At 42.7% G+C, this 26,269-nt stretch overlaps 1 long non-coding RNA gene across 2 annotated transcripts in view; it reads left to right on the top strand.

The window, feature by feature from the left end:
• Positions 1–23,143, top strand: part of LOC124035561 — a 36,931-nt gene extending 13,788 nt beyond the window's left edge. The window contains exons 2-4 of one of the 2 annotated variants that reach the window (XR_006838766.1): positions 19,570–19,638; positions 20,512–20,602; positions 22,886–23,143. This is a non-coding gene — a long non-coding RNA (uncharacterized LOC124035561). Of the gene's footprint in view, positions 1–19,569; positions 19,639–20,511; positions 21,250–22,885 lie in introns of those variants that run through there. The other variant, XR_006838765.1, reaches the window with a different exon arrangement.
• The last annotated feature ends 3,126 nt before the right edge of the window (positions 23,144–26,269 follow it).

The following is a 26,269-nucleotide window of genomic DNA, read 5'->3' as shown; positions in this document are numbered from 1 at the left end:
TGGGGACCCATTGCAAATATTTTGTCGTCATGCCCTAATCACGACTGTCTTGGTGTGTTTGGAACATGATAGATTGTTGGTGATGTGGACACCAAGGAACTTGAAACTCTCGACCCGCTCCACTACAGCCCCGTTGATGTTAGTGGGGCCTGTTCGGGCCCCCCTCAACACTGAGGGGCCCCAGTGTTGAGGATCAGCATGGCAGATGTGTTGTTGCCTACCCTTACCACCTGGGGGTGGCCCATCAGGAAGTCCAGGATCCAGATGCAGAGGGAGGTGTTTAGTCCCAGGGTCCTTAGCTTAGTGATCAGCTTTGTGGGCACTATGGTGTTGAACGCTGAGCTGTAGTCAATGAACATCATTCTCACACAGGTGTTCCTTTTGTCCAGGTGAGAAAGGACAGTGTGGAGTGTGTTTGAGATTGCGTCATATGTGGATCTGTTGGGGCAGTATGCGAATTGGAGTGGATCAAGGGTATCCAGAAGGATGCTGTTGATGTGAGCCATGACCAGCCTTTCAAAGCACTTCATGGCCGACGTGAGTGCTACGGGGCGGTAATAATTTAGGCAGGTTACCTTCGCTTCCTTGGGCACAGGGACTATGGTGGTCTGCTTGAAACATGTAGGTATTACAGACTCAGAGGTTGAAAATGTCAGGGAAGACACTTGCCAGTTGGTCCGCACATGCTTCGAGTACACGTCTTGGTAATCCATCTGGCCACGCGGCTTTGTGAATACTGACCTGTTTAAAGGTCTTTCTCACAACAGCTAACGAGAGCGTTATCACACAGTCATCCAGAACAGTGCTAAAATAATGACAAGGCCCTATTAGAGCTGTCACAGTGACCGTATTACCGCCACACCGGCGATCACGAGTCATGAAGGCAAGTCAAATTCCACGTGACCGTTTAGTCGCGGTAACTAGGCTTCTCCAAGCTCTGATGCTGCTGATGGCCATTAGTAGCCCACCAAACTTGCTAACTGCCTGGAATCAGCACTCTTGTCCCTCTAATCCAGTGGTTCCCAACTTTTTATAGTGCTGTACCCCTTCAAACATTCAACCTCCAGCTGTGTACCCCCTCTAGCACCAGGGTCAGCGCACTCTCAAATGTTGTTTTTTGCCATCATTGTAAGCCTGCCACACACACACTATATGATACATTTATTAAACATAAGAATAAGGGTGAGTTTTTGTCACAACCCGGCTTGTGGGAAGTGACAAAGAGCTCTTATAGGACCAGGTGTCACGTTCGTCATAACGAGGAGACCAAGGTGCAGTGTGATAGGAATACATTCTTCTTTAATGAAAGAGAAATACTGACCATAGTATACAAAACAACAAAATGAACGTAACGCTATAAGACACGAGTTCTGACAGGCAACTACACATAGACAATAACCCACAAAAACAAAATGATCCTCGCCATAGGCCCCGGGCTGGGGACCCTCGCTGCGTGGATCATTGCCGGATGTTCTGGACTGGGGACCGTCGCTGGAGACCCCGGGCTGGGGACCGTCGCTGGAGACCCCGGACTGTGGCCCATCGTTCGAGACCCCGGGCTGGGGACCGTCGCTGGAGACCCCGGACTGTGGCCCATCGCTGGAGACCCCGGGCTGGGGACCGTCGCTGGAGACCCCGGGCTGGGGACCGTCACTGGAGGCCCCGGACTGTGGCCCATCGTTGGAGGCTCCGGACTGTGGTCCGTCGTTGGAGGTTCCGGACTGTGGCCCGTCGTAGGAGGTTCCGGACTGTGGCCCGTCGTAGGAGGTTCCGGACTGTGGCCCGTTGTTGGAAGTTCCAGACTGTGGCCTGTCCTTGGAGGTTCCGGTCTGTGAACTGTCGCCGGACGCTCTGGACTGGGTACTGTTGCCGGACGCTCTGGACTGGGTACTGTCGCCGGACGCTCTGGACTGGGTACTGTCGCCGTACGCTCTGGACTGGGTACTGTCGCTGGACGCTCTGGACTGGGTACTGTCACCAGACACACTGGACTGCCAAGGCGCACTGTAGGTCTGGTGCTACCGGGCTGGGGACACTCACCTCAGGGCGAGTGCGGGGAGGAGGAACAGGGCATACTAGACTGCCGAGGCGCACTGTTGGCCTGGTGCGTGGTGCCGGCACTGGTGGTACCTGGCTGGTTACACGCTCCTCAGGGCGAGTGCGGGGAGGAGGAACTGGGTGTACTGGACCCTGGAGGCACGCTGGAGGAAGAGGATGAGGAGTAGGAACAGAACACACTAGGTTGTGTAGGTACACTGAAGAATTGGTGTGTATAGCCGGCATCAATTGTTCCGGAACTTTAACACATGTTTCAGGATGAGTACAAGAAACGGACACAGGTGGCATCGGACAGCTAACACGCTCCTCAAGGCGAATGCCGTGCATACTATGCCAAACCATCAGCTCTCTCTTCACTCTCTTCCAATTTCATCAACAACTCCTTGAAAGTCTCATAATCTCCCATCCGTACACTCTCCACCAATCTGTCCAATAACTCCTCGACAATATCAGACTCACCCCTCAACTTTGCCGACTGCTCCATGTGCTCCCCCCCCAAAAGATGATTGGGGTTTCTGTGGCCTAACTCCCCGACGTCGTTGCTGTCCTCTCTTACTTTGCTGTTCCTCCCACGCAGTTTCCACCTGCCTCCATGGTAGGCGATCCTCTCCTGCCAAAATCTCCTCCGACGTCCAGGATCCTTTACCGTTCAGTATTTCGTCCCAGGTCCATTTTTCCACAACGCGCCGTTCCTCCCTTGGCAACCTAAATAGGATCCCCAAACAAAGACAACGATAAACAGCTGCATCTGATTTGGAACCAATTCAGGCCACCATACACCTACATTTACCTAGACATACCAAACCCCATAGATGTACAAAAACCCTAGACAAGACAAAAACACACTTACCACCCTCGTCACACCCAGACCTAACCAAAATAATAAAGAAAACAAAGATTACTAAGGTCAGGGCGTGACACCAGGGCGCAAATAATAACATAATAATAATCAATCATTTTAGCTCTTTATTTAGCCATCTTACATATAAAACCTTATTTGTTCATCAGAAATTGTGCTTGAAAGGATGCACATAACTCTGAAATGTTGGGTTGTATTGGAGAGAGTCTGTGCCTGTATTTAGTTTTCATGCTAGTGAGGGCCGAGAATCCACTCATATTGGTACGTGGTTGCAAAGGGAATCAGTGTCTTAACAGTGCGATTTGCCAAGGCAAGAAACTCTGAGCGCAGCCCTATCCAGAAATCTGACAGTGGCTTCTGATTAAATTCAATTTTCAAAGAACCGCTTGTTGCAATTTTGATGAGGCTCTCTTGTTCAGATATCGGTAAGTAGACTGGAGGAAGGGCATGAAAGGGGTAACGAATACAGTTGTTTGTGTCGTCCGTTTCGGGAAAGTACCTGCGTAATTGCTCACAAAGGTGCTTCGCTTTATCACATTTGACATTGTCCATAAGCTTGAGTTCATTTGCACACAAAAAAATCATACAACGATGGAAAGACCTGTGTGTTGTCCTTGTTAATGCAGATAGGAAAGAGCTCCAACTTCTTAATCATAGCCTCACTTTTGTCCTGCATATTGAATATAGTTGCGGAGAGTCCCTGTAATCCTAGATTCAGATCATTCAGGCGAGAAAAAACATCACCTAGATAGGCCAGTCGTGTGAGAAACTCGTCATCACGCAAGAGGTCAGACAAGTGAAAATTATGGTCAATAAAGAAAACTTTAAGCTCGTCTCTCAATTTTTAAAAAAACGTGTCAATACTTTGCCCCTTGATAACCAGTGCACTTCTGTATGTTGTAAAAGCGTTACGTAGTCGCTGCCCATATCATTGCATAGTTCAGAAAATACACAAGAGTTCAGGGACCTTGGTTTAACAAAGTTAACCATTTTCATTATAGTGTCCAAAATGTCTTTCAAGCTGTCAGGCGTTCCCTTGGCAGCAAGTGCCTCTCGTGGATGCTGCAGTGTACCCAAGTGGCGTCGGGAGCAACTGCTTGCACGCACGTTACCATTCCACTATGTTTCCCTGTCATGGATTTTGCACCATCAGTACAGATACCAACACATCTTGACCACCAAAGTCCATTTGATGTCACAAAGCTGTCCAGTACTTGAAAAATATCCTCTCATAATGTTCTGGTTTCCAGTGGTTTGCAGAAGAGGATATCTTCCTTAATTGACCCCCCATAAATGTAAAGACATGCCTATACCAGGACCTGTGCCAGGCCTGCCATGTCTGTTGACTCATCCAGCTGTAATGCATATAATTCACTGGCTTGTATGCGAAGCAGTAATTGTTTCAAAACAACTCCTGCCATGTCACTGATGCGTCTTGAAACAGTGTTGTTTGAAGAAGTCGTTGTCAGTATATATTATTTTTGCCTTTTCCCCCAGCAATGTCCCAACCATATCCGCGGCAGCAGGAATAATTAAGTCCTCCACAATAGCATGGAGCTTGCCTGTCCTAGCCACTCGGTAGCTCACCATATAAGACGATTCTAGCCCTTTGTTATTAATGGTATCTGTTGCTTTTATACAGGTCTAACTACTCGAAGGTCATCTTTCTTCTCGCTCAAAATACTTCCCGTAGCTTATTTTTGAAATTGACATGTTTCGTTTCTAAATGTCTGCGCAAGAGTGAAGGTTTCCCGTGAGAGAGTAACTGTTAATGTGATTGGATGTTAGTTATTAATGAATTCATTGTTGTTATTTCGCTGAACACTATATGGTTTAATTGTATTTTTGGCAGTGAAACGAGGCTACTCGTGTATAGTCCAAAATGTATAGCCACGTTGGAAAATATAAATGTACTGTTTGAAAATGTGAAGAAATAAAAATATTAAATACATTTTTTAAACTTCTTAATTTGGCGTACCCCCGAAGGCATTGCGCATATCCCTAAGGGTATAGGCTATGCAATTGCGTGAGATAGCATCTATTAAAAAGAGGAGGATCCCATCAGCTTTCTTTAGGTTAGGCCTACTATATTTATTTCTAAACTTTCCTAATATTAAGCACGTTTCTTCTCTTTACAGAGAGAAGAAACCTTCCTGGCTGGCATGAAAACGAAACACGGGAAAAGCATCCTCCATTCACTAAATAAGTGCATAGATTATATGTATTTTTTCCCCCTGCCCCTGTTTTGAGACAGGTGCATGATAATGGTCCATTCTAAATCAAAACAAATTTCACACATATATTATTTAGTATATGTAAAGAGAAGATTAAATCAAGAATAGTCTGATGGGTGATATAATCCTATCACTTGTAAATGATGCCCAGTTTGTGTGCAAACAGCGCATGCCTTTTTCCCCTGACTTTTTCAAATCATAGTCGCACATCTCATGTAGCCTAGCCCATAAGCCTATTTGATAAGGTTTGTATCGCAACACAAGTGGCCAAATAATTCACTTTACAACCGGTTTAGAGCCTAACTGGCATACTTTGGCAGTGCGTGAGTTTCAAGTTTGACGAAAATAATAACCAATAGAATAGGTCAACTTTTTTACCATGGGGTAGTAGATTGACATAGGCTAGTGCTTTTGCTGTTCATTAGGCCTACTCATCTTGTTGGCTGACAAAAAGTACATGTGGACAGTTTGTCCAACATCTTCAATATAGGTCTCGGGAATTCAATAAGGACGCACGCAGTTGGACAGGTGTCTTTTATACTGATAACAAGTTCAAACGGGCGCCATTAATACAGGTAACGAGTGGAGGACAGAGGAGCCTCTTAAAGAAGAAGTTACAGGTCTGTGAGAGCCAGAAATCTTGCTTGTTTGTAGGTGACCAAATACTTATTTTCCACCATAATTTGCAAATAAATTTATTAAAAATCCTACAATGTGATTTTCTGGATTTTTTCCCCCTCATTTTGTTTGTCATAGTTGAATTGTACCTATGATGAAAATGACAGGCCTCTCTCATCTTTTTAAGTGGGAGATCTTGCACAATTGGTGGCTGACTAAATACTTTTTTGCCCCACTGTATATACAGTACCAGTCAACCGTTTGGACACATCTACTCATTCATGAGTTTTTCTTTATTTTTACTATTTTCTAATAGTGAAGACATCAAAACTATGAAATAACACAAATGGAATCAAATCAATTTATATAGCCCTTCGTACATCAGCTGATATCTCAAAGTGCTGTACAGAAACCCAGCCTAAAACCCCAAATAGCAAGCAATGCAGGTATAGAAGCACTGTGGCTAGGAAAAACTCCCTAGAAAGGCCAAAACCTAGGAAGAAACCTAGAGAGGAACCAGGCTATGTGGGGTGGCCCGTCCTCTTCTGGCTGTGCCGGGTGGAGATTATAACAGAATATGGCCAAGATGTTCAAATGTTCATAAATAACCAGCATGGTCAACTAAATATAATCACAGGCAGAACAGTTGAAACTGGAGCAGCAGCACGGCCATGTGGACTGGGGACAGCAAGGAGTCATCATGTCAGGTAGTCCTGAGGCATGGTCCTAGGGCTCAGGTCCTCCGAGAGAGAAAGAAAGAGAGAATTAGAGAGAGCATACTTAAAATCACACAGGACACCGGATAGGACAGGAGAAGTACTCCAGATATAACAAACTGACCCAGCCCCCTGACACATTAGGACAGGAGAAGTACTCCAGATATAACAAACTGGCTCTTCATGAGAGCCAGTTTAATCATAGTACTTGATGGTTTTTGTAACTGCACTTGACATTTTCCTTATTGACTGACCTTCATGTCTTTCAGTAAGGATGGACTGTCATTTCTCTTTGCTTATTTGAGCTGTTCTTGCCATAATATGGACTTGATCTTTTCCCAAATAGGGATATCTTCTGTATACCACCCCTACCTTGTCACAACACAACTCAAACTCAAGCACATTTTTAAGAAGAAAATAAATTCCACAAATACATTTTTAACAAGGCACACCTGTTAATTGAAATGCATTCCAGGTGACTAACTCATGAAGCTGGTTGACAGAATTCCAACAGTGGCTACTTTCAATAATCTCAAATATAAAATATATTTTGTTATGTTTAACACTTTTTCAGTTACTACATGATTCCATATGTGTTATTTCATAATGTTGATATCTTCACTGTCATTCTAAAATGTAGAAAATAGTTAAAATAAAGAAAACCCCTTGTATGAGTAGGTGTGTCCAAACTTGATCGGTACTGTATATGTATATTTGGTGTGTAATGTGTATATTTGTGTTGTATTGTGCAGGGCACATGTAACCCAAAAGAGTTATACCTTGAATCAAAAAGGGTTACCATATGGGGACAGACTAATAACCCTTTATTTCTAAGAATGTAGAGTTGCCAGGGTCACACGCTGCTAAACCCTCTCATCTCCATAGCACACATGAAAGGTACTGCAAAAGAATGAATCTAAGGACAGAGTTCCAGAGTCCGAGTCTATTTAGAAAATCATTTTCTGCTCTTATGTGTCCACTAATGGCAGTGATAATGCTGACAACTGGCATCAAAGACAAGTTATTCTGTTTGATTCAGTGTGACCACTCTCTAATGGCTGTCACTGGTCTTATTCTGATGTTTATATCATAGGTTTGTAGCTAGGAATCTCATCAATATTTATGCAACACTGCAGTTAAGCACTGCTCACTCCTCACTATTGCACAGCTTGAGGGCTGTTTGCCGTTAGCTGTTCTGCTTTGAGCGTTGAATATTACATATAGCCCGTTGGATAGAAAAGCTCACAGGAGTCTAGCGGCTGTAGGCTGGCTTAATCTGTAGCTCATTTAAAACAATACATGAAGACTTTATCTTACCCATAGGTGTCCAGTAGAGATAGCTGTTGAATGATGTATGTATTTTGTGCTTCTACCGTGGCCTGGAATATTACTGCAGTGTTGGTCCCTAAGCATTGATGAAATACAATCTGATCACATGGAAATGATATGTAATATGGTATGGACACTGGTCTTGGAAAGGGACCCTTAAATTGTACTGTTTCAATAGATAGAAGAGCAATAGAATAGCATTTCCTACTTGGTTTTATCTTGATTTGTTTTCCTATTGGCTTTGAACTACAATTTTTACAACATAATACATTAAACTACAAACACATTCTGGATGAACTTTTCTGGCCATTATCTCAATGATATCATGGCTTGTCTTTACGATAGCCATTCAAACACATTAAACAGTAGCCTGAGAATGGAGTTGGCCTCTTGGCCCGTAGTCTTTGAATTAAATGTCAACAAGAGTGTTAAACTAAATGTGACTTCATATTCCGTTGAATATAACTGTCATTTGCTGATATCAAATCAAATCAAATCAAATGTTATTTGTCACATACACATGGTTAGCAGATGTTAATGCGAGTGTAGCGAAATGCTTGTGCTTCTAGTTCCGACAATGCAGTAATAACCAACAAGTAATCCAACTAACAATTCCAAAACTACTGTCTTATACACAGTGTAAGGGGATAAAGAATATGTACATAAAGATATATGAATGAGTGATGGTACAGAGCAGCATAGGCAAGATACAGTAGATGGTATCGAGTACAGTATATACATATGAGATGAGTATGTAAACAAAGTGGCATAGTTAAAGTGGCTAGTGATACATGTATTACATAAGGATGCAGTAGATGATATAGAGTACAGTATATACGTATTCATATGAGATGTAACATTGTAACATTATATAAGGTAGCATTGTTTAAAGTGGCTAGTGATATATTTTACATCATTTCCCATCAATTCCCATTATTAAAGTTGCTGGAGTTGAGTCAGTGTTAGTGTCAGTGTGTTGGCAGCAGCCACTCAATGCTAGTGGTGGCTGTTTAACAGTCTGATGGCCTTGAGATAGAAGCTGTTTTTCAGTATCTCGGTCCCAGCTTTGATGCACCTGTACTGACCTCAACTTCTGGATGATAGTGGGGTGAACAGGCAGTGGCTCGGGTGGTTGTTGTCCTTGATGATCTTTATGGCCTTCCTGTAACATCGGGTGGTGTATGTGTCCTGGAAGGCAGGTAGTTTTCCCCCGGTGATGCGTTGTGCAGACCTCACTACCCTTTGGAGAGCCTTACGGTTATGGGCAGAGCAGTTGCCGTACCAGGCGGTGATACAGCCCACCAGGATGCTCTCGATTGTGCATCTGTAGAAGTTTGTGAGTGCTTTTGGTGACAAGCCAAATTTCTTCAGCCTCCTGAGGTTGAAGAGGCGCTGCTGCGCCTTCTTCACGATGCTGTCTGTGTGAGTGGACCAATTCAGTTTGTCTGTGATGTGTATGCCAAGGAACTTAAAACTTGCTACCCTCTCCACTACCGTTCCATCGATGTGGATAGGGGGGTGTTCCCTCTGCTGTTTCCTGAAGTCCACAATCATCTCCTTAGTTTTGTTGACGTTGAGTGTGAGGTTATTTTCCTGACACCACACTCCGAGGGCCCTCACCTCCTCCCTGTAGGCCGTCTCGTCGTTGTTGGTAATCAAGCCTACCACTGTTTTGTCGTCCGCAAACTTGATGATTGAGTTGGAGGTGTGCGTGGCCATGCAGTCGTGGGTGAATAGGGAGTACAGGAGAGGGCTCAGAACGCACCCTTGTGGGGCCCCCGTGTTGAGGATCAGCGGGGTGGAGATGTTGTTGCCTACCCTCACCACCTGGGGGCGGCCTGTCAGAAAGTCCAGTACCCAGTTGCACAGGGCGGGGTCGAGACCCAGGGTCTCGAGCTTGATGACGAGCTTGGAGGGTACTATGGTGTTGAATGCCGAGCTGTATTCGATGAACAGCATTCTCACATAGGTATTCCTCTTGTCCAGATGGGTTAGGGTAGTGTGCAGTGTGGTTGAGATTGCATCGTCTGTGGACCTATTTGGGCGGTAAGCAAATTGGAGTGGGTCTAGGGTGTCAGGTAGGGTGGAGGTGATATGGTCCTTGACTAGTCTCTCAAAGCACTTCATGATGACGGAAGTGAGTGCTATGGGGCGGTAGTCGTTTATCTCAGTTACCTTAGCTTTCTTGGGAACAGGAACAATGGTGGCCCTCTTGAAGCATGTGGGAACAGCAGACTGGTATAGGGATTGATTGAATATGTCCGTAAACACACCGGCCAGCTGGTCTGCGCATGCTCTGAGGGCGTGGCTGGGGATGCCGTCTGGGCCTGCAGCCTTGCGAGGGTTAACACGTTTAAATGTCTTACTCACCTCGGCTGCAGTGAAGGAGAGTCCGCATGTTTTCGTTGCAGGCCGTGTCAGTGGCACTGTATTGTCCTCAAAGCTGGCAAAAAAAGTTATTTATTCTGCCTGGGAGCAAGACACCCTGGTCCGTGACTGGGCTGGTTTTCTTCTTGTAGTCCGTGATTGACTGTAGACCCTGCCACATGCCTCTTGTGTCTGAGCCGTTGAATTGAGATTCTACTTTGTCTCTGTACTGACGCTTAGCTTCTTTGATAGCCTTGTGGAGGGAATAGCTGCACTGTTTTTATTCTGTCATGTTACCAGTCACCTTGCCCTGATTAAAAGCAGTGGTTTGCGCATTCAGTTTCATGCGAATGCTGCCATCAATCCACGGTTTCTGGTTAGGGAATGTTTTAATTGTTGCTATGGGAACGACATCTTCAACGCACGTTCTAATGAACTCGCACACCGAATCAGCGTATTCGTCAATGTTGTTCTCTGACGCAATACGAAACATTTCCCAGTCCACGTGATGGAAGCAGTCTTGGAGTGTGGAGTCAGCTTGGTCGGACCAGCGTTGGACAGACCTCAGCGTGGGAGCTTCTTTTTTTAGTTTCTGTCTGTAGGCAGGGATTAACAAAATGGAGTCGTGGTCAGCTTTTCCGACAGGAGGACGGGGCAGGGCCTTCGCGGAAGTTAGAGTAACAATGATCCAAGGTTTTTCCACCCCTGGTTGCGCAATCGATATGCTGATAAAATTTAGGGAGTCTTGTTTTCAGATTAGCCTTGTTAAAATCCCCAGCTACAATGAATGCAGCCTCCGGATAAATGGATTCCAGTTTGCAAAGAGTCAAATAAAGTTCGTTCAGAGCCATCAATGTGTCTGCTTGGGGGGGGGGGGGATATATACGGCTGTGATTATAATCGAAGAGAATTCTCTTGGTAGATAATGTGGTCGACATCCAATTTGTAAGTCGCTCTGGATAAGAGCGTCTGCTAAATGACTTAAATGTAAATGTAAATTGTAAGGAATTCTAAATCAGGTGAACAGGAGGATTTGAGTTCCTGTATGTTTCTTTCATCACACCATGTCTCGTTAGCCATAAGGCATACGCCCCCGCCCCTCTTCTTACCAGAAAGATGTTTGTTTCTGTCGGCGCGATGCGTGGAGAAACCCGCTGGCTGCACCGCCTCCGATAGCGTCTCTCCAGTGAGCCATGTTTCTGTGAAGCAAAGAACGTTACAGTCTCTGATGTCCCTCTGGAATGCTACCCTTGCTCGGATTTCATCAACCTTGTTGTCAAGAGACTGGACATTGGCGAGAAGAATGCTAGGGAGTGGTGCATGATGTGCCCGTCTCCGGAGTCTGACCAGAAGACCGCCTCGTTTCCCTCTTTTTCGGGGCCGTTTTTTTGGGTCGCTGCATGGGATCCATTCCGTTGTCCTGTTTGAAAGGCAGAACACAGGATCCGCGTCGCGTAAATCATATTCTTGGTCGTACTGATGGTGAGTTGACGCTGATCTTATATTCAGTAGTTCTTCTAGACTGTATGTAATGAAACCTAAGATGACCTGGGGTACTAATGTAAGAAATAACACGTAAAGAAAACAAAAAACTGCATGGTTTCCTAGGAACGCGAAGCGAGGCGGCCATCTCTGTCGGCGCCGGAAGTTGTGATATTGATTCTGCCAGAGAAGTAAGCCTCATCTCTATGGTCATAAATTAGTCCAGATTTGTCCCTGTTTGAGTGACACGTATTTGATTTCTAGCAAGTAGTTAATTTCAAGCCTAATCGGGTATGCTATCACTTAACTCAACTTCCTGTCATTCCTACTGATGGAATAGAATCCTGTCATCTGGACTCATGTCATTCTATTTGACTAATGTCATTCTATTTGACTAATGTCATTCTATTCAAATTATGTACAGATGTAGGATCCTAATTCGAGCCAGTTTGCTACAGCAGCAAAATAATCCTGGAGCAACAGGAAATGTTATTTATTATTTGGATTATAATTCATGGACATTTTTGTAGGGGTTGATACATTCCTCGTAAGGGATCATCAAGTTTGAAATGGCAGGGAAGTTGTTCTGCAACAGGGTGATCAAATTAAGATCCTACATTTGTAATTCTATTTCAATTTCTAAACACAAGCAACCTGCTGAGGTAAATAGTAGCTACACTGTTGATGGCACAAACATATTAGGTTGTAACTTGTATGGTAATATAACTAACAAGTCAGAACAAATTGGTATTGTTTTTCTATGACAACCAATCTAATCTGATTCCCAATACAGATATTTGATAACAAGGTTGCCATGACAAATTGGTATTGTTTTTCCGGAGACCTTCTCTGACGTCCCTTCCGTCTTCAAGAGAGCGAGAGTTGCACCCCTTCTGAAAAAACCTACACTTGATCCCTCCGATGTCAACAATTACAGAACTGGCTCAGTACCTGACAGGTCGCTCCTACCAGGTGGCGTGGCGAGAATCTGTCTCCTCACCACGCTCTCACCACTGGTGTCCCCCAGGGCTCTGTTCTTGGCCCTCTCCTATTCTCGCTATACACCAAGTCACTTGGCTCTGTCATAACCTCACATGGTCTCTCTTATCATTGCTATGCAGACGACACACAATTAATCTTCTCCTTTCCCCTTCTGATGACCAGGTGGTGAATCGCATCTCTGCATGTCTGGCAGACATATCAGTGTGGATGACGGATCACCACCTCAAGCTGAACCTCGGCAAGACGGAGCTGCTCTTCCTCCCGGGAAAGGACTGCCCGTTCCATGATCTCGCCATCACGGTTGACAACTCCATTGTGTCCTCCTCCCAGAGCGCCAAGAACCTTGGCGTGATCCTGGACAACACCCTGTCGTTCTCAACCAACATCAAGGCGGTGGCCCGTTCCTGTAGGTTCATGCTCTACAACATCCGCAGAGTACGACCCTGCCTCACACAGGAAGCGGCGCAGGTCCTAATCCAGGCACTTGTCATCTCCCGTCTGGATTACTGCAACTCGCTGTTGGCTGGGCTCCCTGCCTGTGCCATTAAACCCCTTCAACTCATCCAGAACGCCGCAGCCCGTCTGGTCAGAAGAGAGGTTCTCTCCACTGGAGGAAGCTCGCATCCGCTACAAGACCAGCCATGTGAGGGGAACGGCACCTCAGTACCTCCAGGCTCTGATCAGCCCTACACGACTCGCTGTTGGCTGGGGTTGATGACAACCACCAGAGTGCCCCCAATGGTGGACACCTCTCTTTAAGGAATATTAGGATAAGTAATCCCTCTCACCCCCCCCCTAAGTTTTAGATGCACTATTGTTAAGTGACTGTCCCACTGGATGTCATAAGGTGAATGCACCAATTTGTAAGTCGCTCTGGATAAGAGCGTAGACACCAGAGGAGTGGCTCTGTGAGAACTGGCTCAGTCAGAAGAGAGGGAGGACAGCCATGTTTAGACAGTGGAGAAACAGAGGTAGTAGATGGATCTGGATCTTAGCCAGGATCATACTGCTACTGTCTCTGTCTCTCTCAACTGTCATTTCCATTAGCACAGAGAGATCAGAGGCTCAGTCAGATACATTCAGAGTCACCCCTCCCATTGTGTGTTAGTGTGTTATTTGGACAAGTACAGGATTTGATGTTTAGGGTTTATTATATTTTCAATAATCAGCTATAGGCTTCTGACTAGTCATTTGAATAGTGTCCATATCATGGAGATCTATGTCATGTGACCTTTGTTATTCTAATGACGACTAACATAGATGAGAGCATATTCAGACTACAACTTGGACACTATCCAAAATGTGCTCTTAAGTGATGAAATGAGGGTTTTGGAATAATAATAGCTTTTAGATCATTCTCTGTTTAGAACATAATGTATGATAAATCCCCCTACAGTATGCTGTCAGCTACCCACAGATAAAGGGCTTGTACTTATCCAGAACTAACAGCTTCTCTTGTTTCTCTTAGTTTATGTATTGGCTTATTGTAGATAAAGACGACCATTCAAGAATTTTGTGTTCAGTTTTAAAGCATACATGTTTGTACTGTATACAAACCCAATTCTTGTACAACTATGTCTTGCGCGTGTATCAATAGTATTCATACTCGTGTCCAACAACTAGGATTTAAAAAAATATGTGATTACATTTCTTGTAGAGAAAAACACTCCATGCTACCCAAAGCAACAGAAATAAAGATTCATTCTAGAATAGAGGTGGAAGACATAGAAAGGAGGAGAGGACGATAGAGGGATAGATGTCTGCAGACAGTCAATTTACTCCCAAACACTGTTTGGGTTATTGAGAATGATAACAATGTAGTGAGGAGGCCTTTGTATCGTCACACACAGACATGTGTTTCTCTGAGGCAGACATAATTGGCATTCTTTCCTTCCCGGTTCTATCTGGGCAACATCAATCTGTATTGCAGGTCTGTCAGAACTGTCTGAGTCACAGAATAAAGCCTGGCTCCTAAAAGAGAGATGCTGTGAAGTGGTGGAGCTAACAGCTAACCACAAGATGTTGCTGAGGATGAGAGGATATGATACCGCTGGTCGACAGATAGAAGAGACTCAATCCTACTCTTTACTCCATGTGTCATGGGGCAGGTTCAGTGAAAAACAGACTTTAGCACTAAAGCCCCATACATGGTGACAGTTACAGATGGATTCTCTTTTTGATGTCCAATACCACATCAATAACAGAGAAAATGGACAGGTGTGTATACAACACCAGAAACCATGTCATAAATGACAGTACACAGACTGGCTTTACTGTCAATGGGTTTGGATTGCTTATTTCTTTTAAAATGTGAACAAATGTAAGGCTTACAATTGATAATTTTGGATGGTATACATGGTATAAGGATAGATGTATTTCATAAGGATGACATGATAACATATTTATCCATCTAATAAAATAATGTGAGACTTTTTCAAATAATCAGTTTACATTATGAACATTATGAATGTTCTGAATTCTCTCATAACTAGGATAAAAAAAGATTGTTTGAGGGAGAGGCAATATTTTACTGGGTGAAAAAGGAGCAGGCAATCTGCCTTTAGAGTAGAGAAGGCAGCCGTGTTTTATAATGGAAGAAATTCAATGTGACATGTCGAGAATGAATTGCTCAGTCAACCAGAAATATCCCTTGTTCTAATGGCCTGGGACATTCAATGGTGTATTCCCTCCCCTTCCCTCCCCATCTCTCTCTCTCTCTCTTCTCTCTCTCTCTCTCTCTCTCTCTCTCTTCTCTCTCTCCTCTCTCTCTCTCTCTCTCACTCTCTCCTCTTCCCCCATCTCTCTCTCCTCTTCCCCCATCTCTCTCTCACTCTCTCCTCTTCCCCCATCTCCCTCTCTCTCTCTCTCTCTCTCTCTCTCTCTCTCTCTCTCTCTCTCTCTCTCTCTCTCACTCTCTCCTCTTCCCCCATCTCTCTCTCTCTCTATCTCTCTCTCACTCTACCTCTCTCTCTCTCTCTTTCTCTCTGTTTGTGAGTCTATATGTGTAAACCCAACACGTTATAAATGATCTAGGACCACTGATATTGATATTATTCTAAGAGTGGCAGCCAGGTTTCCACTAAAGAAGCTACATTTGTACAACAAGAACCAAAGGACCTAATTGACCTATGAAAATTTAATTTGCTCGGATTTCATCGCCACACGTTGTAACGATCCATTGATTCATTTTTCAAACAGAGCTGGCCTGTCTCTAAGGTTAATTAGCCAATAAAGTAAAGGGAAAATTCTGGACCTACTGTATCTAAAATTGTATTACAATGTACGATTTGAAAATACACAGTAGCCTATAAAGTGTACAGTGAGCTATGTGTATACAGTATCTTATATCTGTCATCATACTGGTAGAGATTTTTTGCTTCTCTGGTTTAATTTAAATGTAGATCTTTGGTCAGTGAAATAAAATATTCCCAGGGCATTCCCCTCACTGGAGAGATATGGAATATATTGTCATGTATCCTTTACCAGTATCGCAAAATATATTTAGAAATCCATGTTATTCAATTATTGCACCCACACTGCTCGTACGCGCCAACGAGCATCTGCAATGCCAAGGGCTAAAATAGAACTCCTTTCTATTTCTATAAGTCCTGCCTCTCCCATCTCCTCATTGGTTTATAGAAGCAGGTACCCACGTGCCATCGCCTCGTTGGTTATACCCACGTGAGTGACTGAAAGACTAACTGTTTTGCCTGTAGTCGTGGTAATACTATGAAAGTTTAGATGCCAATCACCATATAAGTTCAAAGATTAAAAAGCTGGAAGGAGGAGAGATGACTAGAAACGATTCGGTTGGATGTTTTATGTGTGGATTAATTGGTGGAGTAGAGGAGCTTGTGCATTTCAGGTAAAATAACAACTCAATGTTTATATCCCAGGACAAATTAGCTAGCAACAGCAAGCTAGCTAAATAGGAAAAATTGCTAACTAGCTTAATTGCCATAAATGTTTAATGCATTTCGACCTGTCCCCAAATTAATGTGATTGGTTCAGAGTTTGTTTTTCTATTTTAACCTGCGTGTCGTGATCGCTTTTGGTGTAGGGGGACAAAATAAATGTATGCACGATAGTGCACAATGGCGCACGCGCGCAACCGGTTTGGGTTCCGTGTAAGGGTGTGCTCTACAAAAGATTGACATTTCATTTATCAGTCCTGTCCACACACACGATGTCTCTATACCTTACATGACATAATGATCTTCTGGGTGATTTAATCATGGGTTGTAAGATCCCCTTCTATTATCAAAGACTGATAAATGATGATAAATGTCTAAGATGTCACCATCACATCCATTACTGGGGTATTTTGCCACACACTCACACACAATTTCATTATGTATCAGTGAGTGTGTCAGTGGTATTGTTGTAAATAGTGCTGATTCTCCCGTGTCATCAGCAGGGTTTGGTGGAGGATGACCCAGCATCTAATCTGCCCATAGAACGGGTTAACAGTAACACACACTCACAGTCAGCGTAGCCTACCACTGCCTCTCTGAATACTAAATAACTCTATATTAATACATTCAAAATGGTGTGAAGATCAGCTCTCAATGTGGTAACTATACTGTATGTACTGTACTTTCAACCAGAAACAAGAAATTATCAGGATTCAAAGGCTAAAAAGACATACTACATCTGGGAGTTATCCTACATCTCTATCCTATATATCCCTATCTATCCTCTAATACCAGGTTATACTGGAGTTTATCATGATTACAGGGGTGAAAGTAGATTATATTTCTTACCAGTAAGGGACACCTAAGTACATGCACACACTTTTTTTTAAATAGGCCTACTACAAAAATTACAGGGTAGCCGACTCTGCTGACACTGACAAATAGACCAATAAAAACTATTTTGTCTGATCCACATAATCTGCCTACAAAAAGGGGAGACACAAATACAATATGACGTCCATCTAAACTGGAGGAGGAAATTATTGTCTGAAAACAAGCAAAAGTGGCACTGACCCAATGATAAAGACACTGAATAGAGGTAGAGGTATATCAAGATATACTCAAAGGTCCAATGTTAGCTTGTTTTAACTACTCCTATAGAAATGGTAGTCTGTAAGGTACTCAGTAGGATGGTCTGATTTCACTATTATTAAAACAAGACCCAGATGGCAAATATAAATATCCAGTCTATCTAAAAAAACTGGAGGCCCTTTACATTTCAATGTTGTAATGCAAAAATACTAGCGAAATGCATAGCACTCGGAATTAAAAAGGTTTTACCAGATATTGTTCATCCTGATTTGACAGGTTTTTTACATGGACGATACATTTTAGATAATATACGACAACTACTAGAAATAATATAACAACATGAAACATCTAAGATACCATGCCTGGTATTTCTAGAGGATTTTTTCCATTTTGGTGATTCTCTTATTAAATAGGAAAAAATAATGTATAGCAACCCCAGGTGTAAAATAGTAAATAGCGGAATTGTCAAGAGGAGTTAAACAAGGGTGTCCGCTGTCACCATATATATTCGTTTTTGCCATTGAAATAATAGCTATTAAAATCAGAATCAGTGTAAATAAGTATTTAACTGATCATCAAAAAGAAAGGAGGACCAAGGCACTCTTCATATAATAGATTAAAATGCCTTTATTAGTATGGCATGTTCAATAGAAACAAAGTTTTTTTAAACCAACGCGTTTCGGCTGCATGGCCTTCGTCAGGGAGTACAAAAAAAAGAGGAATACAAGGTCCTCTTTTACTAAACAGCTTATCAATTAGCCCTAATTGGAAGAGGGAGTGGTTACACAATTGATTGGACACACCTTGTAAGCAATACTATACACATTAAAATACTGTAGCTATGTTATCATAAAAATACAACTCCAAACTAGAAGTATCAGAACACTAAAAGGTAGTTCTAACCTTAAATATGACTGGGAGAAGTGTCAAGAACAAGAAAGCTAAATATACCATAGTACACTAGAACACAGCAAAACATGAACAACAACAGTCTAACCATAGCTGAAGGCAATAGAGCAAAATGTCCACTACATGACAGCAAATGGACCCATCACAACCCTACAGGAAGGGTGAGAAATCCCTATCTTCATTTAAACCAGGGTATTTAGTGGTCCGTAGTTTGTAAATCCAAAAACTTTCCCTTTGGTTTAAATGTTTAAGACGGTCCCCTTTTCTAATAGAGGCCGGAATATGATCAATACCCATAGCTTGTAATATATAATAATATATGCCATTTAGCAGACGCTTTTATCCAAAGCGACTTACAGTCATGTGTGCATGCATTCTACGTATGGGTGGTCCCGGGGATCGAACCCACTACCCTGGCGTTACAAGCGCCATGCTCTACCAACTGAGCTACAGAAGGACCAGGCAGGGTTGCCATGGTGTAGGGACTTGTAGTGCCTTGCCATGGTGTAGTCTTCATTACCTACCCGTATGGTGTACTTGTCCATAAATGAACAGATTGTGGTTAAAAAAGCAGACAAAGGTGGTGCTACAGCAGTGTGGAGTAAAGACAAATATGTAACAGAAGCCTGCCGTCAATTAGACAATGATGAATTCTACCAATCTCTTACCTTCAACCCTAGTGGTAATGAAAGTCTGCCATCTCTAAGTACATTGATTACTTTATTAAGCCTTTTCTGACGTCACTCCCAGCCCATCTTCAAGATACCACAGATGTGTTGAACATAATGAAGGAATTGAACAATATAGGTACAGCTTCCTTTTTAGTCACCATGGATGTGGAATCTCTATACACCACCATTGAGCATGAACAAGGTTTGGCAGCTGTGCACCATTTCTTGAGTACCCGACCCGAAACTGAGATGCCTCCTACAGAATTAATTGTCTCACTGACTGAATGGACTCTTAATCATAACATCTTTATCTTTCAGGACCGTATTAAACAGGTCAGAGGGTGTGCCATGGGAGCGACAGCCCTTCCTACGCTGGTTTGTACTTGGGTAAATGAATGACTTCATTTTGGATCCTTCTAGTAACCATTTCTTTGACCGGATTATATGGTGGGGACGCTATATTGATGATGTTTGCCTGTTTTGGTCCGGTTCAGAAGATTAACTTATTTCCTTCCACCAATACCTTAACAACATTAACCCTAACATCAAACTAACTATGGAGAACAGCAAGGATAACATTCATCTTTTGGACCTCGACATTAGTAAAAATGACAAATGTTGTTTGCACACATCAATCTTTAGGAAGCCTACAGATGGGAATACCATTCTGAGGGCAGACAGCTTTCACCCCAAAAGGCTAAAAGAAAACATTCCATATGGACAATTCCAAAGAGTCCGCAAAATTTGCGATCAGGAAACAGACTACAGTGTCAAATCTGTTGAATTGCAGAATTGCTTCTTGAGTCGGGGCTACAGCATTCAGGTCCTGAAAGATGCCGCTATAAGGGCTGAATAACTTGACAGAGAGAACTTGTTGCGAAGGGGAGAGCCTCGTGATACATCAGAGAGAGTGCATTTTGTTACAAGATACAGCACTGAAGCAGAGAGCATTAAAATAATCATTATAAACAATCGGGGAATCATCCAAAGTGATACGCTACTACGCCAAGTCTTTCCTGAGCCACCAGTCATAAGCTTTAAGAGATGTCCTACCCTAAATGAAAAATTAGTCCACAGTTATCTTCTGGGTGACTCTCAAAAAACTTGGCTTGACCACAAACCCAAGGGCTCTTTTAAATGTAACCATTGCAACCATTGCAGTAATATTGTACAGAAGAAGTATTTTGTTGACACAGCTTCCAAAATGGAGTATTATGTCAAGCATTTCACTAACTGTAAAACCACTCATGTCATCTATAGATTGGAATGTCCACAATGCAAGGTGTTCTACATTGGAAGGACAAAGAGACGCCTTCAAGACCGCTCAGCGGAACACAAGTACGCCATACGGGTAGGTAATGAAGACTACCCCATGGCAAGGCACTACAAGTCCCTACACCATGGCAACCCTGCCTCCCTACAAGCTATGGGTATTGATCATATTCCGGCCTCTATTAGAAAAGGGGACCGTCTTAAACATTTAAACCAAAGGGAAAGTTTTTGGATTTACAAACTACAGGCCACTAAATACCCTGGTTTAAATGAAGATAGGGATTTCTCACCCTTCCTGTGGGGTTGTGATGGGTCCATTTGCTGTCATCTAGTGGACATTTTGCTCTATTGCTCTCAGCTATGGTTAGACTGTTGTTGTTCATGTTTTGCTGTGTTCTAGTGTACTATGGTATATTTAGCTTTCTTATTCTTGACACTTCTCCCAGTCATATTTAAGGTTAGAACTACCTTTTAGTCTTCTGATACTTCTAATTTGGAGTTGTATTTTTATGATAACATAGCTACAGTATTTTAATGTGTATAGTATTGCTTACTAGGTGTGTCCAATCAATTGTGTAACCACTCCCTCTTCCAATTAGGGCTAATTGATAAGCTGTTTAAAAGAGGACCTTGTATTCCTCTTTTTTTGTACTCCCTGACGAAGGCCATGCAGCCAAAACGCGTCGGTTTAAAAAAAAACTTTGTTTCTATTGAACATGCCATACTAATAAAGACATTTTAATCAGTTATATGAAGAGTGCCTTGGTCCTCCTTTCAATTTGATGACCAAATTACCCCTTTTACCAAAGAGCACCTTCTATCTCCCAAAATGTACTATTGTGTACCTTAGTAGCGCTTCCCTTCCACCTCTTTCTACTAAGAATTTAACTGACTTGCCTAGTTAAATAAAGGTTAAATAAAAAAATTAAAAGGTTGGGAACCACTGGTATACGCTATGCTACACTCATACACAGTAATGCTTGTGAATGCAAACAAAACACACATATTTGCCTGTTTCCTCAGTGGTGGCTGAACACTTAATACCAGTATGTGGTAGAATGTATGCACACATGACTGTAAGTCGCTTTGGATAAAAGCGTCTGCTAAATGGCATATATTATTATTATTATTATTTGGTGGTCTATGGGGGTATGAGGCCTGACAAAGTAGTGGACTAGACTGTGTCATTGAATCATTAGCAGTGGAAGGCCCCCTCCTGCAGAACCTAATGCACTGTTTCTCTGTTCACATGCTCTGCATTTAATCTATGGACCATGGCGCTGACTGACTGTGCTCTAATACTCTCTGACGCATTAGCATTAAGCTGGGGCTATAATATAATGTCTAGTAGATCTAGTAGAGAGAAAGAAGAGCCTCCCTGCTATGCAGCACTCTGTTCGGGGACAATGCTTAGAATCACCACATTATTAGTCAATTCTCCCCAGCCATAAAGAACGGAAAAAAAAATGGGAGACAAAAATTCACCACAGAATATTAATGCAAAAATACAAACACATTTGTTCCCATGGCAACCATTCAGCATGTCATTCACATGTCAAGCGGCATCAGCGTGCGATGGGCTCCATTGTCCGAGGGCCTGCTGCTGCCTTGACGAGTCCCCCTCTGTTGCAGCACGGTTTGGACTGAGACACATTCAGACATCCCTTCAATCCCCTCCCCACACCCCTCTGACCGACATCCAGGTCATTCACCACAGTGTTATTTCTCTCTTTAATTCACGTTTGGCTAGTTTTTCTTTACCGATAATCACACGACAAATAACCACCATGGAAAAAGAGAAGTAGAGAGTTAGAGAGAGAGAGCGCAGAGGCAGGGCTATTTGGCTTCTTTTTAAATACAAAGCGAGGATTAGATTCAATTCAGGGGGCCTGCTCGTTCAGATCAACACCTCAAATATTTCTGCTTTATTTGGTAGATTTAGTGGGCGGTATGGTGAATGCAGAGCTCACGACTGGCTGTCTAGATCAGTTCGGCAATCACAATGGACGAGAAGGCCATTTCATTTCTGTAATGTCTGCTAACATGGTCTAGTGTTACCGCTGGATGACTGGCAATGCTCCAGTATTTCCTCCCTGCATTGATGTCAATATTGTAATGTTAAAGAACTCATAGTTAAGCTTGTGCAGAAATTATTGTACTGCTATTGTAGCATGGTCAACTGATTGACGTTTACAGTGTTTTTGTTCAAGGTAGTTGATAGCTATGATAGTGAGGGACAATGCTCAAAAAACTCATATACAGCATACAGGGTATAGGTCTGACAACATTTCAGTGCTATGCAAAGAACAACATTATTCATTAGAAACTGTCTGAAAAAACTAATTCTCCCTGTGAAATACAGATTGTTCTCCTGAGTACAGCTGGAGCTGAAGACGACCGAGGTTCATACTCAAACAGCAATCTCTCAATGTCTGTGCGTGAGTGTGCACGTGCACGTGCGTGTGCATGTGTGGAATTGAAGCTGATGACAACAGAGGATCATACTCAAACAGCAATCTCTCAATGTCTGTGCGTGAGTGTGCACGTGCACGTGCATGTGCGTGTGCATGTGTGGAATTGAAGCTGATGACAACAGAGGATCATACTCAAGCAACAATCCCTCAGACCAGCCCTTCACTGAGGAGCACAGCCATACTACCCCCACCCAATCATCTGACAACAACCAGATCAATAGACATCAGTGTGCATAATATATGATATCGAACAGTGTTGAAATCTGTGTTTTTGTATTTCCATTTGATTAACCCTCCAGCAGCTCTTAATTAAATGAGCATGCACATCCAACAATACATTGATTATCTACTCTACTGAGTCTAAAATAAAAGCTGGTAGGATAGAACAATGACTTGTAATCGTGCATATACTACACTAATACAACTCCATGCTTTTATAAGATTCCTGTTTGTTATTGTTACACAATCTAATCTACAAATCGTTATAATGCTTGCTGTTATTCCCATGTTGTCCTTCCCTTCCTGATACAAAAACCCATCGCAAATCTATTACAGCTCAGCCAGAATGTTCCCAACTCCAGATGCCAGTACAGTCTATTTCAGCAGATACAGGAACAACTTTCATGCAGTCTGTCTAACATTGCAGAGAATTGCACTGTAGTAATGTATACTGTCTTCCAAATAAGAATTCTGATGGATCAAACGGAAGGAGTGAGAGAGAGGCGCGCGCGAGAGAGAGAAACTGGGAGAGAGAAAGAGAAAGGGAGAGAAGGAGAGAGAGAGGCGCGCGCGCGAGAGAGAGAGAAACTGGGAGAGAGAAAGAGAAAGGGAGAGAAGGAGAGAGAGAGAGGCGCGCGCGCGCGAGAGAGAGAAACTGGGAGAGAGAAAGAGAAAGGGAGAGAATGAGAGAGAGAGAGAAAGAGAATTAGAAAGAGAGAGAGAGCAATAGAAATAGAGCGAGTAGTATTTTACTCTCCTCCACTGTGGCTCACCCTTAGAGTTATTCAAACAACAACAGTGAAATGATGAACTCAGCACAGGAGCTGTAGAGCTGAATGAATGAGAACTTTATTTTGAGTATATTAAAAATTAAACAGAGCGGCACAGTAGTTGTATAATAATATACCAAAGGCACGTAGCCATGGAAATGGAAGGTCATTGAAGTGCCTGCTGCATTTCCACTGTTCTCTTGTTTTATTTCCATCTCAGCTGAATGCCTGGGGGAGAGAAACTATCAAAAATACTCTTTATATTCAACATCTGTTATACAACATGTAGTAATTAATACCGTGCATACTATTGTTGTTTAACAAGCACAGTGAATGATGTTCTTCTCTCTATACAGTAGCTGCATAGGAACATCTACCAGTATTCACTATTACCTCTCAAAATGCAGTAGCCTTGAAGTACATTCAGTGAATATAGATACAATATAAAATACAACGCAGTTTCACAACCCCAAAAGGCTTCTATAGTCTTCCTATAGTAAGTTATGTATTCTGCAATGTCCTGAATCATATTGCTGTTTCACCCCCAAAGCTATCTTAAACAACAACAGAAACAATCAGAATCTTGATAGTCAGCAGCTTATTTTACTTAGCGTTATTATGGTAAATATAGTTAAAAGACGTAAAGAGTAAGTCAGATTATCATATAGTGTATAAATCTAGAGGGATAATGTCTAAACAAACTCCTGAAGCTGCCCTCTGACATGATATGAAGTGTGAGAGTGTGAGAAACGAGGGGTTAAACAGTGCCCAGGTTTAGACTGCTAAACAATGTCTCAATGGTTAAAGTGTGGCGTGGGAGTGAAGGCTAAAGAGACATACGACAGCCTCCCCGCCCACCCCTGCACCTCCCCTGCTCACAGCTAGTATCAGACCTAATGAGCCAGTAATCGGAGGTGTGGGATGTTTTTCTTTAGAGAAGCCTGGGGTCAGCAGCGCACAATGAAGACAACAACAAAGACTCTGTGGCGTAAATGACCGTTTTCTCTGAACTGCAGCGTCAGCGCGACCTTCAAAAGCATGCTGACAGAATATTCACCAAAATTCTATGGAAAACATATGAAAGGGCTTTTTGTTTGTAGATTTTCCTTTTTTAAAATTATTGTAATGCACCCGTCACGTCAAACCTCTGAGTTCTGGAACCAGTTTTGTGAGCATGCTCATTTTCCCACACGTACTCATCAGTATGATCCATCCAGATGCTCCTGTAACAGGCAGTAATGTATTGTTTCTACTGTAGTTTCAAAGACTACTTGGTATTTGTTCCACAAAACATTGTATTCAATGGCTCTGCTCCAAACGAAGTCCTGTTTGAATCAGTTACGAGATGTTTTCTATCATCAATCCCCCATTCAATAGTGATACGGATGACACCTGGATGTCTGTAGCTACTTTTCCCTGTCCATGTGACTGTTCAAAAATCAACCATTTGGCCAGCGTCTCCATCCAAATGTTTTTCAGGTGTCCAACTCTACCCCACAATCACAGAGCCCTCTATGAAAGGCTGATTGGCTTTTTGTTAGTTTTGTATTCAAACGGAAAACGCTTTTGATATTTCTGCAATTATATCAGCGTTTGGCTGACCTCTTGAGCTACACACGGCTATCAAACCCCATCAATTTGTCTCTATCGTCTGCATGCGGCAGGGTGAAATGAAAGAATATGGAAGCACATAACGATGCAAACTGACTACAATGAGAGTTTATCAAATACAAAAACCACCTGAGTGTTTAGACGGAACATTTAGAGCCTTGATTAAACACGTTTTTGTATTGAGAAGAGTAGTGACAGATGTTTTCATGTTTTCTATTTTACTTACTATAAACCCCAGAGGAAAGTTGTTGCTGTAATTGAAGTAGATAAGGTAAGGTAAATCAAGTAAGGTGTGCATTTTATTCAGCAACTTTGTTTTTCAGAACATGTTAGCTAACTTCACTGGCTACTTGTAGTGTGACATGTCCGATGACGGACACAGGTGTGCTGCATAGGTCGTCCACCTCACCCTGTGCTATGATGTTATTCATCCCACATCGATAAGACAACATATGGCCCCTAGACCTAGCCATCTGAGTGTTCAATGTTCAGAGGTGTGTCCACCCTCTCCTCAGATTTAGGTTTTTCTTTTCCCAGGCCCTACTCGAGTGTATTTATGGTGACAACACCCTCAAACTCCCTCCTCACCCTCTGTCCAGACCTGGGTTCAAATACTATTTGAATTCATTTCAAATACTTTAGCTGTACTTGATTGAGTTTGCCTATTGCAAA

This window comes from Oncorhynchus gorbuscha, linkage group LG05 (genome assembly GCF_021184085.1).
Source record: "Oncorhynchus gorbuscha isolate QuinsamMale2020 ecotype Even-year linkage group LG05, OgorEven_v1.0, whole genome shotgun sequence".
Classification (NCBI taxonomy): Eukaryota; Metazoa; Chordata; class Actinopteri; order Salmoniformes; family Salmonidae; genus Oncorhynchus; species Oncorhynchus gorbuscha.
Note: the sequence above shows the minus strand (reverse complement) of the source record. Positions and strands in the feature narration are given on the sequence as shown.